Source organism: Schistocerca gregaria, chromosome 1, assembly GCF_023897955.1.
Source record: "Schistocerca gregaria isolate iqSchGreg1 chromosome 1, iqSchGreg1.2, whole genome shotgun sequence".
Taxonomy (NCBI): domain Eukaryota; kingdom Metazoa; phylum Arthropoda; class Insecta; order Orthoptera; family Acrididae; genus Schistocerca; species Schistocerca gregaria.
The window spans coordinates 742,213,529-742,227,843 of record NC_064920.1 but is presented as its reverse complement, the minus strand read 5'-3'; the positions used below and the strand labels follow the sequence as shown (position 1 = coordinate 742,227,843).

The 14,315-nt window shown below is 45.2% G+C and overlaps 1 protein-coding gene across 2 annotated transcripts in view; it reads right to left on the bottom strand.

Moving 5' to 3' along the window:
- The window catches only part of LOC126267432 (BTB/POZ domain-containing protein Tiwaz), a 760,252-nt gene that overhangs the window by 100,049 nt on the left and 645,888 nt on the right, over positions 1-14,315 (bottom strand). The window lies entirely within an intron of this gene.

The window sequence follows — 14,315 nt, the reverse complement described above, 5'->3', positions numbered from 1 at the left end:
TACAAAAAAGACAAAACACGTTACAAATGAAAAAGCACACGACGTTCGTGTAATATTCTACCGTTTTTATTATTCCAGAAAACGATTTTCGGGTATCATATCATCTTCATCTACAAAGATAAATATATGTGGCTGCGAAATTTTTATGGAATCGAAGATTTTATAACTGTGCACCTATAGAGTATTTTTGTTTCCAAAGATGCCAATTGTTAGTGCTTGACTTAGAACTAAAACGACTTGGATTATTTCAAGGAAAACGAGGTGTAAGGGTTTTTCATTAAGTGAAATAGGTAGTACGTTAAATAATGAACTACACGACAACTTACAGGAATTGTTCAGACAGGAAAAGTAAGTTGAACAAAATACAGAAAAAGTTTCGTGAGAAGTTCCAAGGGGGTGAGTTAACAAGATAATCTTATCCTTAAAAATCCAACATTATAAAGAGGTACAATGTAACAAGTGAGACTAAGCAGGTAAATGAAACGACTGTAGTTATACATACTAAAATTTTAACAGGACAAGTGAAACTAAATTAACAGAAATAAAGATTCCATTGACTACCAGCTTCTAGAGAAGCTGCACGGTCATCAATGGTATCTGCTCTTTCTTGATCTTCATATGTAGTTAAATGGCTACCCGGCCATTGACCTTCATCTGTGCGAATGCGCACAGGTTGCCCGAACACTTACGGGAATGGTCATCCTAGCGTGCGAGAGTACTGATTATTAGGTGCATTACGTATGTAGATTGTGGACAGTTGGGAATGAGGGTCTCACGGGAAGCGTGCAAGGGTTAAGTCCCTGCAGTAGCGCTCTTGATCTGTGTCGGCGGTGGCCAAGATGAATAGAGCGTCTGTCATGTAAGCAGGAGATCCCAGATTCTAGTCCCGGTCGGGGCACACATTTTCAGTTGTCCCCATTGAGGTACACCAACAACACCTTCCGACAGCTGAGGGTTTCAATTAATTATCATTTACCAAAATTTCTATTTAATACAATAATGGCTGCCATTGGAATACGATCGCCGATGTGTTGACTGCGCCTGAAGGAAGGCATATGAGTCGTCCATCCCTGGAGTATGGTTCTTGAAGACATATTATATATGTCTCTACTTCTGCTGCGGCTTTCTTCAACTCGGCTCTCTCTGAGATACTCCTGCCTGTATTCAGCTACGCTACTATTATAATGGTCACCTAGTAAAGATATAATCGTTTGGCGAGTTTCTGTTATGGTCAAAGTAAATTCTTCAGGTTGGAATACATCCAGCAAATACTTAAGTACGTTGGTTGCAAATGGTACTCTGAGATGAAGAGGTTGGCACTGGAGAAGAAACCGTGACGGGCTCAAAAAAATTAACAAATAAAATATAAAATGTGAACATGTGTGTACTGTGGTGATGTTTTTGTACTTGAGGATGGCCTGCAATACCGAATCCCGTTGCATAATTACAGCAATTCAGACAGCACTTGTCGTGGATTCTATAGGTTATGACTTTTATACAATGCGAGGGCAGCTCAAAGTTGTGACTAATATTACGTAATTATGTTGCTTATCTCTTTGGAGGTACATGTCTACAATATAGATACTAAGATGGTATCTATATAGTTAAGGCTCACCGGCCACTTGACCACCTTCTTCTTCTGTGCGAATGCACAAACAGTGCCCGAACTCTTACGGGAATCGGCAACGCGCCGCGAGTAATGAGTATAATGGGCGGGTGCACTACGAATGCAGTGCGGGACATTACGTTGAGAATGTGGGTTTCGCGGGAGGCGCGCCAGAGATAAATCCCTGCAGTCGCACTATCCTCTGTGTCCTCGGTGGTTCATATGGATGTAGGTTTTGAGGTAGCGTTCTCGCTTACCGCGCGCGGGGCCCCGGGTTCGACTGTTTCTTAGAAACGTTCAGATTGACAGAAGTCTTTTTAGGAATATGGCTTTAACGTTATCTTCTTTGTTGACGTTTTTCATCGTCAGATCGGTCCATATTAGCTGAATTGAGCTTGATCAGTATTACCACAGTTGGCACGGTTTATCTTACCTTTGTATCTAAAATGAATAGAGCGTCTGCCATGTAAGCAGGAGATCCCGGGTTCGAGTCCCGGTCGGGGCACACATTTTCATCTGTCCCCGTCGACGTATGACAACGCCTGTAAGCAGCTAAGAGTGTTCATTTCATTAGAATTACATGTCTACAAACCTGGTACACAGCATACAGTGATATACCCGCACCATAGGTCCGTAGCACGCCACTAGAGGAGACGCACGATTCTTCAATTTTTATTTATTTAGTTTTTTGCTTCTCTAGCGACATGATACTGTATTACGGTGCGGGAATTGGACTGTGTGAAGGAAATGCAACGATGTACCCGTTACTGCAAACGAGAAAATAAATGAATGACACAACATTGCCGACGCGATACTTCAAACGTGATGACAACCCCTCGAACTTATGACCTCTGGAGCACTACTTGGTGAAACCTAAAGAGAGACCCCCCCCTCCTTCTTAGCTTATTAGCTCAGAGGTCGGTTACGGTCTTGTCGACAGCAATTTTCGTTGCTGTTGTTACACTTTGGCGAGTTCAACACACGCCGCACGGCGTGGGCGTACCCGTTCCTAGACAAAACGCAGGGGTGGGCGGGGGCGGAGGAATCGTTACGAGCTCGTCTGGGCGGGGCGTGGTTTCCTTGCGACGCGTGGCCCCGGGCAGCTGTGGCCGCGATGCCGCCGCGCCGCGCCACGCTGCTGCCCAGAGCGTCGACGGGGGGAAGGGGGAGGAGGTGGGGGGGGAAGGGGGAGGGGCGGGGCCGCCGCTCTACGCCGGCTCGGCTCGTATATATAAATAAACAGCGCCCCGGGCGAGTGCGCGCTCGCTACGCCGCGCCGCGGTGTTTGCCAGCCGGGCTCCACACAGGCCGCGGGCGGCGTTGTTTGTTGTTCTCCAAATGTTGTTCCGCGCCCGGGGCCTGTTGTTTGAGCAGTGCGGCGCGGCGCGGCGCTGCCACCGAGCCCGGCCGGCCGCAGGTAAAATTGCGGCCGCAGCGCAGCGCGGCGCGTTACCGCAGCCGCGCTGTATATACACGCGTCGCCCGGGGCTCGCCGCACCGCTGGCCATTGTTTCTGGGCCGGCCGCTGTTTCCTAACAATGGCCGCACCGGACGGAGCGGGCTATCTCCTTCGCTGCGACGTAAACGGGCCTGTCCGTCGCTGGGAAACGGGGCCAAGGGTGCCGGCCGCTCGGCGCCCAACTCGGACCACTCAGAGCCCATCATTGTCTCGCCGGAGCACGCAGGGGAGCAGAACAGCGGCCGCTTGTTGTAAGAGGCGCTGCTGCTTCCTGGGCTTTACAAGAGCAGGCAGGCCAAGGGCGAGCAGCGAGAGCCGTGACTTCTTATTTCTAAGGGCTCAAAGATGAATGCTCATTTGAAACACAAGTAAAGTTGGAGCATGAAGCTCCATGAAATCTTTCCTCCGTAACCACGGAGTGCTCTGCATGCAATATTCATCATGTTACATACACAGAAGCTCTACCACGTAAGCATATACAGAGCCAGTCGAGACACAAAACACTAGCAAGCTTGCCGGCCTGAGTGGCCGAGCGGTTCTAGGTGCTACAGTCCGGAACCGCGCGACCGCTACGGTCGCAGTTTCGAATCCTGCCTCGGGCATAGATGTGTGTCCTGTCCTTAGGTTAGTTAGGTTTAAGTAGTTATAAGTTCTAGGGGACTGATGAACTCCTCAGTTTAGTCCCAGAGTGCTCAGAGCCATTCTGAACTAGCAAGCTTCAAGATTTCAGGAATAGACAACAACATCACAAACCAGTTTGTGTCACATGACAGCAGTAGCTACTCAGTTATTAACTGATTTCAAATACTAAATCTATCACTCTTTGTTCTGTGCGGCTGGTCCCGACGGAGGTTTGAGTCCTCTCTCGGGCAGGGGTGTGTGTGTTTGTCCTTAGGATAATTTAGGTTAATTAGTGTGTAAGCTTAGGGACTGATAACCGCAGCAGTTAAGTCCCTTAAGATTTCACACACATTTGAACATTTTTTGAACACTCTTTGTTTTGCACTAGCAATTCGTCCTGCAATAATAACATTCACCAAATTGGGATACATCTGATTGGCATATCACTGGCACATAACTACAGCCACTAACGCAATGCTAACCTGGTTTCTCTAACCACATGTTCCCTCAATATTTTAGGCTCATTCACACATCTCCATCACAGTGTTTCACCGTTGTCAAGTAGACCTGTCCTGTGTACACCTAGATCAGCACAAATATATCACCTGGTATTGTACTGAAAACGGAACTATGTCCATCATAACTACTATCTCACACAACTCTCATACACCCACCCATGCCCTAGTAACAAGCTACACTGGTGTGTTTCAAAGTATGCAATATGAATGCTGTTTTTAATCGTTCATGAGGCTGGTGTGTCTCTTCTTGCAGTCACTATTGCCTTTAGGCGCCATTGGATGTAAAATCTTCTGACTCTAATTGTAACGCATTTGGTCTCAAATAATGTATAACTACATTACAGAATATAGTCATTAGTGAATACGCGAGTGTTTCTCAAGACCTTGTAGTTAACTGGTCTGGAAATAATTAGCGGAGTGAACGTACAGCAGAGTGTGCACTGAAATGAATCTCTCGATAGATTGTAACTATGGCTGACGACGGGAATCGAACACCGATACTTGGCTTTATATGGCAATGACTTCACCGATCTATTCAGATATTTGCCATAACTCTGCTGGAAATAATTTATGTTCCGAATTGTCGCTTAATGAGCAAAACAGAGGCTTAAGGAACACCTGACCAGCTCTGTGACTGAAGAGTCGCTTGCAGTTTTAACAAATGATAACGAAGTGAACTCTGCAGACTAAAAGTACCATTGGCGTACCCGAAATGAGTTTACAGCACGGTTACAATCCACAATATACGTAAATGACTTAATGGGTAACATTGCGAAGTTCAAGCTTTTTGCCGGATACTGTAGTTGTAGACCGAAAGGTTACAACGACATAAAATTGTAGCGTTACACAGGAACAGCTGGAAAGCATCGACGCCTGACGCATGGATTAGCTGTTGTCTTAATACAGAGACGCTTTACTGTTCGATGGTAAGACTGTCAAACTCTCATATGAAGTGAGTACATCGATTAAATGTTTGGGAGTATGTGTACGGAGTGATTTATTGTGGAATGACTACATAATATTGTACGAAATCTAGATGCCAGACTGAGATTCATTGGATGAATCCCCTGGAAGCGTAGTCTGCTTTCGAAGCAGGCAGCATATGCGACTTACACTTGAATATTTCTCCTTCGTCTGGGAATGACCAGACAGCAGTGACGGAAGAAAAAGAGAAGATCAAAAGATCTAACATGAAAGCGTCACAGAGATGATCGTGCAGCAAAAGTTGTTCATCATGGTGTGGTATGCTTCTAAAATTCCGAAACCGCACTTTTCACACAAAAGTCTACCAACGAATAGCCTTCTTCTACATATATCTCACGAAAAGACTATGACGGTAGAACTAGGAGGATTCAAGTTCGCTCGGATGTTTACGAACAGGTTTTCTTTCCATGTGCCATTCCCGACTGGAACGGTGAAGAGAGGGGAGCGACAGATATACGAAGCGCGCTCTGCCACACATTATAACGTGTCCTGTGTACTATATTTGTAGACAAGACCGCTCTTCCTCTCAGTATTCACAGTGACTCACATAATGCGAATACCATAATCTTCAGAAGCTGTTCAAAATATCGTAGTGGAGGGGAATGTATTTTTGCGTGTGGATAAAACTTTATTCGCCGAGGCAATTAACAGACGAAAGCAGAACAACTAAAAAGCTAGTGGTAGCATATCTAATTAAGAGCCGTTCACATAACTCGAAAACTTAATGTCAGCTGCGAAATAGTAAAAACACGAGAAAATGTTTTGTCCCACAATCAGTCAGTGGATCAACTACACCCGTTCTAGATCATGATGGCACCGACACTGAACACGATAAAATCAGTGGTGAAATACTTATTACTGTACCGATTAAGATTATAACCGCAACCTCTGCCAGGACAATGGAAACACGTTAGTCTCATACTGCTAGCTTTTGGTAATCTCGAGCACGAGAGAGCAACGTTCAATTTTGTTTCTCAATTGCAACTTTGTTGTTTCACATGCGTTGGTAACCATTTAGAGCACTCGGAAAACGTACTCGTACTTAGGCCAAATTTCCTATGCAGAATACACTGATCAGACAGAACATTACGACCACCTGCCGAATAGCCGGTGTGTCAGTCTCTGACACGGATAACAGCTGCGATGCGTCGTGACATGGAAGCAGTGAAGCCTTGGGAGGTCGCTGGAGGGAGTTGACACCACATTTGCACACACAAGTCACCTAATTCCCATAAATTCTGGGGTGGCGGGCGATGAGCTCTGAAGCCACGTTCGATCATATCCCAGTTTTTTTCCATTGGATTCAGATCTGGAGAGATGATCGGCCTGCACTTCAACTAGAACAGGCTACTGTGTTCCTCGAACCACTCCATCACTGGCCTTTTGACATAGCGCATTACCTTGTTGAAAAATGCCACTGCCTTCAGGAAACATGATCGTCATGAAGGGGGTAGCTGGTCTGCAACCACCGTACAGTACTCCTCGGCCGTCATAGTGCTTTGCACGACCCCCACTGGACTCAGGTATGACCACGAGAATATTCCCCAGGGAATAATGAAGCCCCGCCAGGATGTCTCCGTCCCACATCAGGGAGATGATCCCCTAGAGGACGACGGAGTTTCGCCCTCCCATAGGGGTGAGGAAGAAGGTATCGGGATTGATCAGAGCGTGCAACGCTCTACCACTGTGCCAGAGTCTAGTGCCGATGGTCATGCGCCCATTTCAGTCGTAGTTGCTGGAGTTGCGTTAACATTGGCACACGCATGGGTCGTCGGCTTCGGAGGCCAATCGTTAGGAGTGTTTGGTGCTCTGTGTGTTCAGACACTTGTTCTCTGCCCAGCACTAAAGTCTGATCTTCGTTCCGCGACAGTTCACTGCCTCTCCTGTTTTGACAGTCGGCCCAGCCTATGACATCCGACATCTATAATGAGGGGTGGCGGCGCAACGCCACGACTTCTGGATGTGGTTTCAGCCTGGTTCTCACCACGTAAGGCTGCGATCGCCTGGACGGTTTTATATCGTTAGTAGGTCGGTAGTTATAACGTTCGGTCTGATCAGTGTGTACGCTGGAGACCAATCACTGAAATCAACCGGTAGACAGACTGTTTCACAATTCCTATTATAAGCTTGCATAGGTTATAGAGAAGACTTAGTAGATCAGGCTCTGATAAAGAACTCATGTTCGGAAACGTACCGTTTGTATGTAAAATAAGTTTGAAGATCAGATCACATTCAAATCTTCCGCGTCACGGCACGTACACAATTGAGCGATGAATTCTTAGCAGTGTGTTTCACAGGAGCCTATGGCGTGGGAAATGTCTCGAGTACTCGGTCATCAGGTTTCTCCTACGTGACGACAGACGCCCGAGAGTGATTTGCGTTCGTGGAACACCGCAGTGAAGCCTCCTGGACGTGAACGACCAACCATTTTCTCGCAGCCGTACAACAGGGACTGACGACGGCGCCCTCTCTTAAGTTTGTGTGCCTACTGTAATATGGTAGATTTCAAAATGATCCCTTCTTCAGACTTATTTTTTACCATAATGGTACATTAGCGAACATAAGTCCCTTACGAAAACTTACCTACTATCACCCTGTAACAATTATTGTTAAACACACCAGCGTATCTCAAAAGTTTAAATACGGAGCGTTAGTTCTCGGGAAGCCAGTGGCCATCCATCGCCAGTTAGGGAGGGGCGGTACTCGGTGGCACGTGCTGTGGTCGCTGATGTGGGTTTGAACAGCCGGCAAGCCGTATATTTCCTGCCTACTGGCCCGGCGTGCGTGCGGACTGCTACCTGTTATTAAGCGGACCTCGCCGGACCGTGCTGCTGCCGTTAACTGGCACTCTGGCTGCGCCTATATTGGTTAAACCGGCCTACCTTCCTTTCATACGTCTATCGGGACCACTGAAATCAACCGGTAGACGAAACAGTGGTTTGTGTGAGTGTGTTATGACGGATTGTAAAAGAAACTAGAGAACTACGAAGGCTGTAAATTAAAGTTAACTGCGAGCATCAGTATTAGGCGTCCAACTGAGAGCAAAGTAACGCCTTTTAATTATTTTTTTGTTGAGAAATTAACACCTGCTGTCATCAAGGCTGATGAGCAGCATCCTAATGGCATGTTACGCCAGCCACATATTCAGCGCTCCGCGATCTGCGCATATTATTACTGTGTGAAACATGTCTTTAATTTCATTCGCCGGCCAGAGTGGCCGAGCGGATCGAGGCGCTACAGTCTGGAACCGCGCGACCGCTACGGTCGCAGGTTCGAATCCTACCTCGGGCATGGATGTGTGTGATGTCCTTAGGTTAGCTAGGTTTAAGTAGTTCTAAGTTCTAGGGGAATGATGACCTCAGAAGTTAAGTCCCATAGTGCTCAGAGCCATTTGAACCATTAATTTCATTCTTCTATTTACCATTCTACTTACACGTTACCCTACAACTCCACGAAAAGTAGATAACGTATCGATTTACAGCTTTTATAGTGGCGCTCTACCAAAACTATGGTTCGACAGTTTTGGTACACTACATAAATGACATAGTAAATGGGAGGCTTAAAAAATGGTTCAAATGCCTCTGAGCACTATGGGACTTAACAGCTGGGGTCATCAGTCCCCTAGAGCTTAGAACTACTTAAACCTAACTAACCTAAAGACATCACACACATCCATGCCCGAGGCAGGATTCGAACCTGCGACTGTAGCGGTCGCGCGGTTCCAGACTGAAGCGCCTAGAACCACTCGTCCACACAGGCCGGCACATAAATCGGAAGATTAGCGACAATGTTGGTAGCGTTGGTAGGAAAAGAAACGTAAATGTGTAAGAGAGAAACTGGGAGCCGACGATTGCTCTTTGTTTTTCTGTTTATTTAGTTGTTTATTTTGCACATAATTAGGAGGTCATATCATTCGGTGTTTGTCTATTGTGGTTTTACGTCCTTACAGAACATAAACTGTATTTTATAACTAATAAAAATTGGTTGAGCGCGTAACTTCTGCTCTTTAATGCAACCAAAGCAATTACGTTTGATGTAAGAACAGCCCAAATGCAGAAACATAAAAAATATATGTAATTATTGTTGTTATTTTCTACTCAATAGTACGATCTTCATCATGATCAAAGGCAAGAGCTTGCTGTTGTTATTGATAAACGCGAAAGATGTTTCTGAATAAGAAAAACATTTTTATATCAAACTTCCTGGCAGATTAAAACTGTGTGCCCGACCGAGACTCGAACTCGGGACCTTTGCCTTTCGCGGGCAAGTGCTCTACCATCTGAGCTACCGAAGCACGACTCACGCCCCGTACTCACAGCTTTACTTCTGCCAGTACCTCGTCTCCTACCTTCCAAATTTTACAGAAGCTCTCCTGCGAACCTTGCAGAACTAGCACTCCTGAAAGAAAGGATATTGCGGAGACATGGCTTAACCACAGCCTGGGGGATGTTTCCAGAATGAGATTTTCACTCTGCAGCGGAGGGTGCGCTGATATGAAACTTTCCCACGCTTCTTTATGTAAATGTTGGATTGGTTCCTATTTTTCGCTTCAGAAAATGAGGTACACAAGCAAATAAAATGCCATTACACACAGAACAAAGCTTGCACAAATCATAGACAGGTGGCGCACTCGACTTTCCTCCCTAAAACAAAACAAAACAAAACAAAATTTCTAAAACCAAGATCGCATAAATGTTTCTTTATTTTTAACAACCGGTTTCGACGGACTTTTCTGTCATTATCAGTTCTTCAAAAATTTTTGTTACGAAATGGGTCCATTGCGAGTCGGAATGTAATGCCAAGTTGTCACAGTGGGGGATAAAATGTAGCACATTATACAAAGGTTTGTCAAAAATAGAACATTTACAGTAAAAAAAGAACCTCGTGCTCATACTCATGTCCACATACGTAGGGCTCACAGTTTACAATAAAATGAACAGTAGCACAGCTGTTTACATTAGCTTTACGTGTCCCATTCATTGATGATCCACTTTAGCCAAAGTGCTTTTTAGTTGGAAATGTTTTATTTCTGACAAATCTTTGCATGGGGTGTTACATTTTATCCTCTAATATGACACTGCATGACGTTCCAGCTCACAATGAACATATTTTGTAACAAATATTTTTTAACCTGAAGATGACAGCAAAGTCTGTCGAAACTGGTTGTTGAAAATGGAGCAATATTTGTGCGATCTTGGTCTTAGAAAGCTTTTCCCAAGTAAATCATATTGCTCCTTTTCATTTCTCAACATGAGAAAATTCAGTTCCCTCCATTAGGTAGCTGAAGACTGCGGCTGCACGAAGCTTACCCTACCACAAAGATAGATAAAATAAATTTTCCAGATCTTGAGTACAACGGACCCCATTCTAGCCGTTATTAACCTAATAAGATGGAGAAGTTAGCTATTTCATATACACGATGCTTCACGTATGACACAATAATTGTGGCCGACGTTGCGTGGGAAGCATTACGGGAGCGTAAGGTTCCGATTCACAAATTCTGCCGCTCACTGTGCGGTCGAACAGACGAGCCACATGAGATCTTGGGAAAAAAATGTGACAAAGACTCAGCGTTATTTAGCTTTTCAGGCCGGTGTGTTGATAGCACACGTTCAGGGTCGTGTACAAACTCTCACAAAAAAACCTACAAAGTAATAGTACTACAACGACTGACCAGTTAATATACTGTTGCTCGAAGGCAGTTTTGCAACCGACTATTGAAGTATGTGTCTGATGGGGAGGCCGATTCTGAACTGTTTTTTTCTGGTCACGTTTCGCTGCATGTGTCCTGGACCATGGTTTGTGGTACGTGAGTTCTGAAAACCTTAACCAGTTATAGTAAGAACGTCTGCATGATGTGCATAGAAGTGTGTTGTGGTGTTAGTGCAACATGAATTATAGAACCGATATTTTTTTTATTGTAAGTAATATCATCGTGTGGCCTTCCAGATTTATGTTTCCGTTGTTTCCCCAAATTGCCGCAGGGGGACACATTCATGAGAACCACACACTATTTAAAAGATGGACTAAATCCGCAAATTTGAAGATACGGCAATGAAATTTTGTACCATACTGATACGAAGTTAATATTTGCTGCTATGTTCCTTCTTTTCTGGATGTCTTGAGTGAAATTTCCTATATTGAGGCTCATTCTCTTTAATACATTCATCCCCCCTACTTTCAAATAATTAAGTACAAGACGATGAACAAATCGAACACTTGCGTAAATATTCGTCAATAGCACAAGGCAGTACAAGATTTCCTACTTCATATACAAAGCAGCTGGTTTGTTATTGTTTTTAAGATACGAGACAAATGGTTCAAATGGCTCTGAGCACTATGCGACTTAACTTCTGAGGTCATCAGTCGCCTAGAACTTAGAACTAATTAAACCTAACTAACACTCATCCATGCCCTAGGCAAGATTTGAACCTGCGAACGTAGCGGTCGCTCTGCTCCACACTGTAGCGTCTAGAACCGCACGGCCACTCCGGCTGGCGATACGAGACAGAGTCACAGATAATCTACAAAACCAAAGAGAACTTATCCAAGTTAACGTGAAAATAATTCACAGAATCGTTGTTCACCGAGCGAGTACTGAAGCGTTGCTTCAAAAATTGGGCGTGGCAGGAAGGTCGCGTCACGCATTTAGTTATTTTTAGGCACTTTGGTTGCAATTTCATAATTGAATCTTCGTGAACTTATTATCTATGATTTCTAGGGGGAAAACAAGCAAATTATTTTTAAATCTGAATACTTCGGTCAATATCAAGAACGTCATCCGTAAGGCAAATGACGGAATGTTGCCGCTGAAAAGGACAAGGTCTATCGTTGGCCTCCCCCCTCCCCCTCTCTCCCCCCTCCCCCCAAATGAAATCCCGCAGACAGAGCTCGTTCCCTGTCTCTAATGATCTCGGGTGCCAACGGAACGTTAACCCTCGTCTAGCCTCCTTAACCTCTGCGTGCGGCACATGAACGGTCGTTTTTCCCCGGGTCCAGGAGAGAGCCGCAGGCAACGCAGCAGGGCTGGTCCCACCTACTGCAGGCTGTCCAGGTGACGACTGAGTGCTCGGCGTGTTTCTCCAGCGCCGCCGGTTCCGGTTCAAAACGTCGCTGTCTTCGTTCCTTTTTCCCTTAATCACATAATGGTCGATTTCCTGTACTGTGTGGCTTGCGGCACTGCCACGGAGAGAGAGTCACATCACCTTTCTCTCTCTTGAATGTAGTCATGTACGCGCTGTCGAATTACCAACTGACACGACGTTCTTTATTTCGACGAGAGTGCTTCCATTTTGCACTTTTAGAAGGATTCTTACGCTATATTTACATCAAATATGTCTGGAAATCCGTGGTTAATGTTGATTGACCAGTAGATGTCACCAGCGGCGGACCCGCATGTACAAAATGACGCGGGGACTCGTACGTTGACAGCAGGGAAGCGGTAACAGTGCACTGGGTAGGACAGACGATCTCAGAAAGCACACAACTCACTGGAAGCACCTGAGTAACAAATCCACGAGGGACATTTCAACCCTTCTAGAGCTGCCCAAGTGATTTTAAAGTGGAAACGCGAAGGATCAACCACAGTTAAACCAAGACCAGGGAGACCTCATGTACTAACGAACAGGGGCCATCGAGTATTGCAGAGGATGACTGTAAAATATCGCATGAAACCCGCATATAAACACTCGTGTGTTCCAACATCCTACCGACAGTCCAGCTAGTAGAATGATTCAGAATGGCGAATTAAAAGAGTGAGGTGAAATGGTCGATCAACTCCTCAAAGCCACAGATTTCTGTATTCAACGTACGCGACGCCACTGGACAGTCAATGGCTGAAAACTAGTGATTTACAGTGATGAATCGTGCTTTACCCTGTGGCAACCCGATGGAAGGGTCTGGGTTTGGCAAATACTGGAAAACGTTATCTGCCATCACGTGTACTGGCGACAGTAAAGAACGGAGCAGTTTGTGTCATGGCATAAGGGCCCTCTTACTGCACGTAAGAAAGCGCTGAATACATTGTGTACTGCGAACATTAGATTAACAATTGGGAGAAGATGGTTGTTTCTGTCAGCATGACCATGAATCCTGCCATAAAGCAGCATCTATGAAGCAATGGTTTGTGGACAGTAACATTCGTGAAATGGACTGGCCTGCCCAGTGTCCCAACCTGAACCTAGTGAAAAAATGACACTCCTTTTGGATGAGTACAACTTAGATTGTACTCCAAACTCCAGCGTCTAAAATCCTACCTCTTCCACTTTTGGCTCTTGGGGAAGAATAGGCTGCCATTCCTCCACAGGCATTTATACACCTCGTTGGAAGTACCCGCAGCAGAATTCAAACCGTCATAAAGGTGAAGGGTGGACACTCCTCATATTAATGTCTGGTATTATATATCATACCTAGCGAATCCGGCAAGATATTCAGATTATCAAAATTAAAATGTGTTGCACGAAAGTTTCACGTATTTGAATTTCGTGCTTGATTTACTATGGATACGTGGAAACTACTAATCTAATGGTCTTCACAAAGATTTTCTTTAGTTACTGAATCAAGCGGCTCGAATCTGAGTGTAATTCTGTTCAGTGAGTGTACTTCCACTTTCATGCTTCATTGAATTTGAATTTTTATTCCGACTGACGTGAAGGAGCGCCGGGTCTCTCCGGAATTTACTAACAGACTGAGGGTAACAGCTGCAGATACATTTAACCTAAGTGTTAGCGTAAGCTGTCAACGATAGAGGTCCGAAATAACCTCACGGACGTTAAAATGTTTTCATAAATAGCTGATCAACAGGTGATGATACTGATAAAAAAAAATGGTTCAAATGGCTCTGAGCACTATGGGACGCAACTGCTGTGTTCATAAGTCCCCTAGAACTTAGAACTACTTAAACCTAACTAACCTAAGGACATCACACACATCCATGCCCGAGGCAGGATTCGAACCTGTGACCGTAGCAGTCTCGCGGTTCCGGACTGAGCGCCTAGAACCGCTAGACCACCGCGGCCGGCGATGATACTGATCATTCACGACAGTGTCCAATGGACATCGACACAAGGAATCTAATGAAATTGGGGCTCCTGATCACGCGATTTCACTTGCAGGCCATTCACGACTG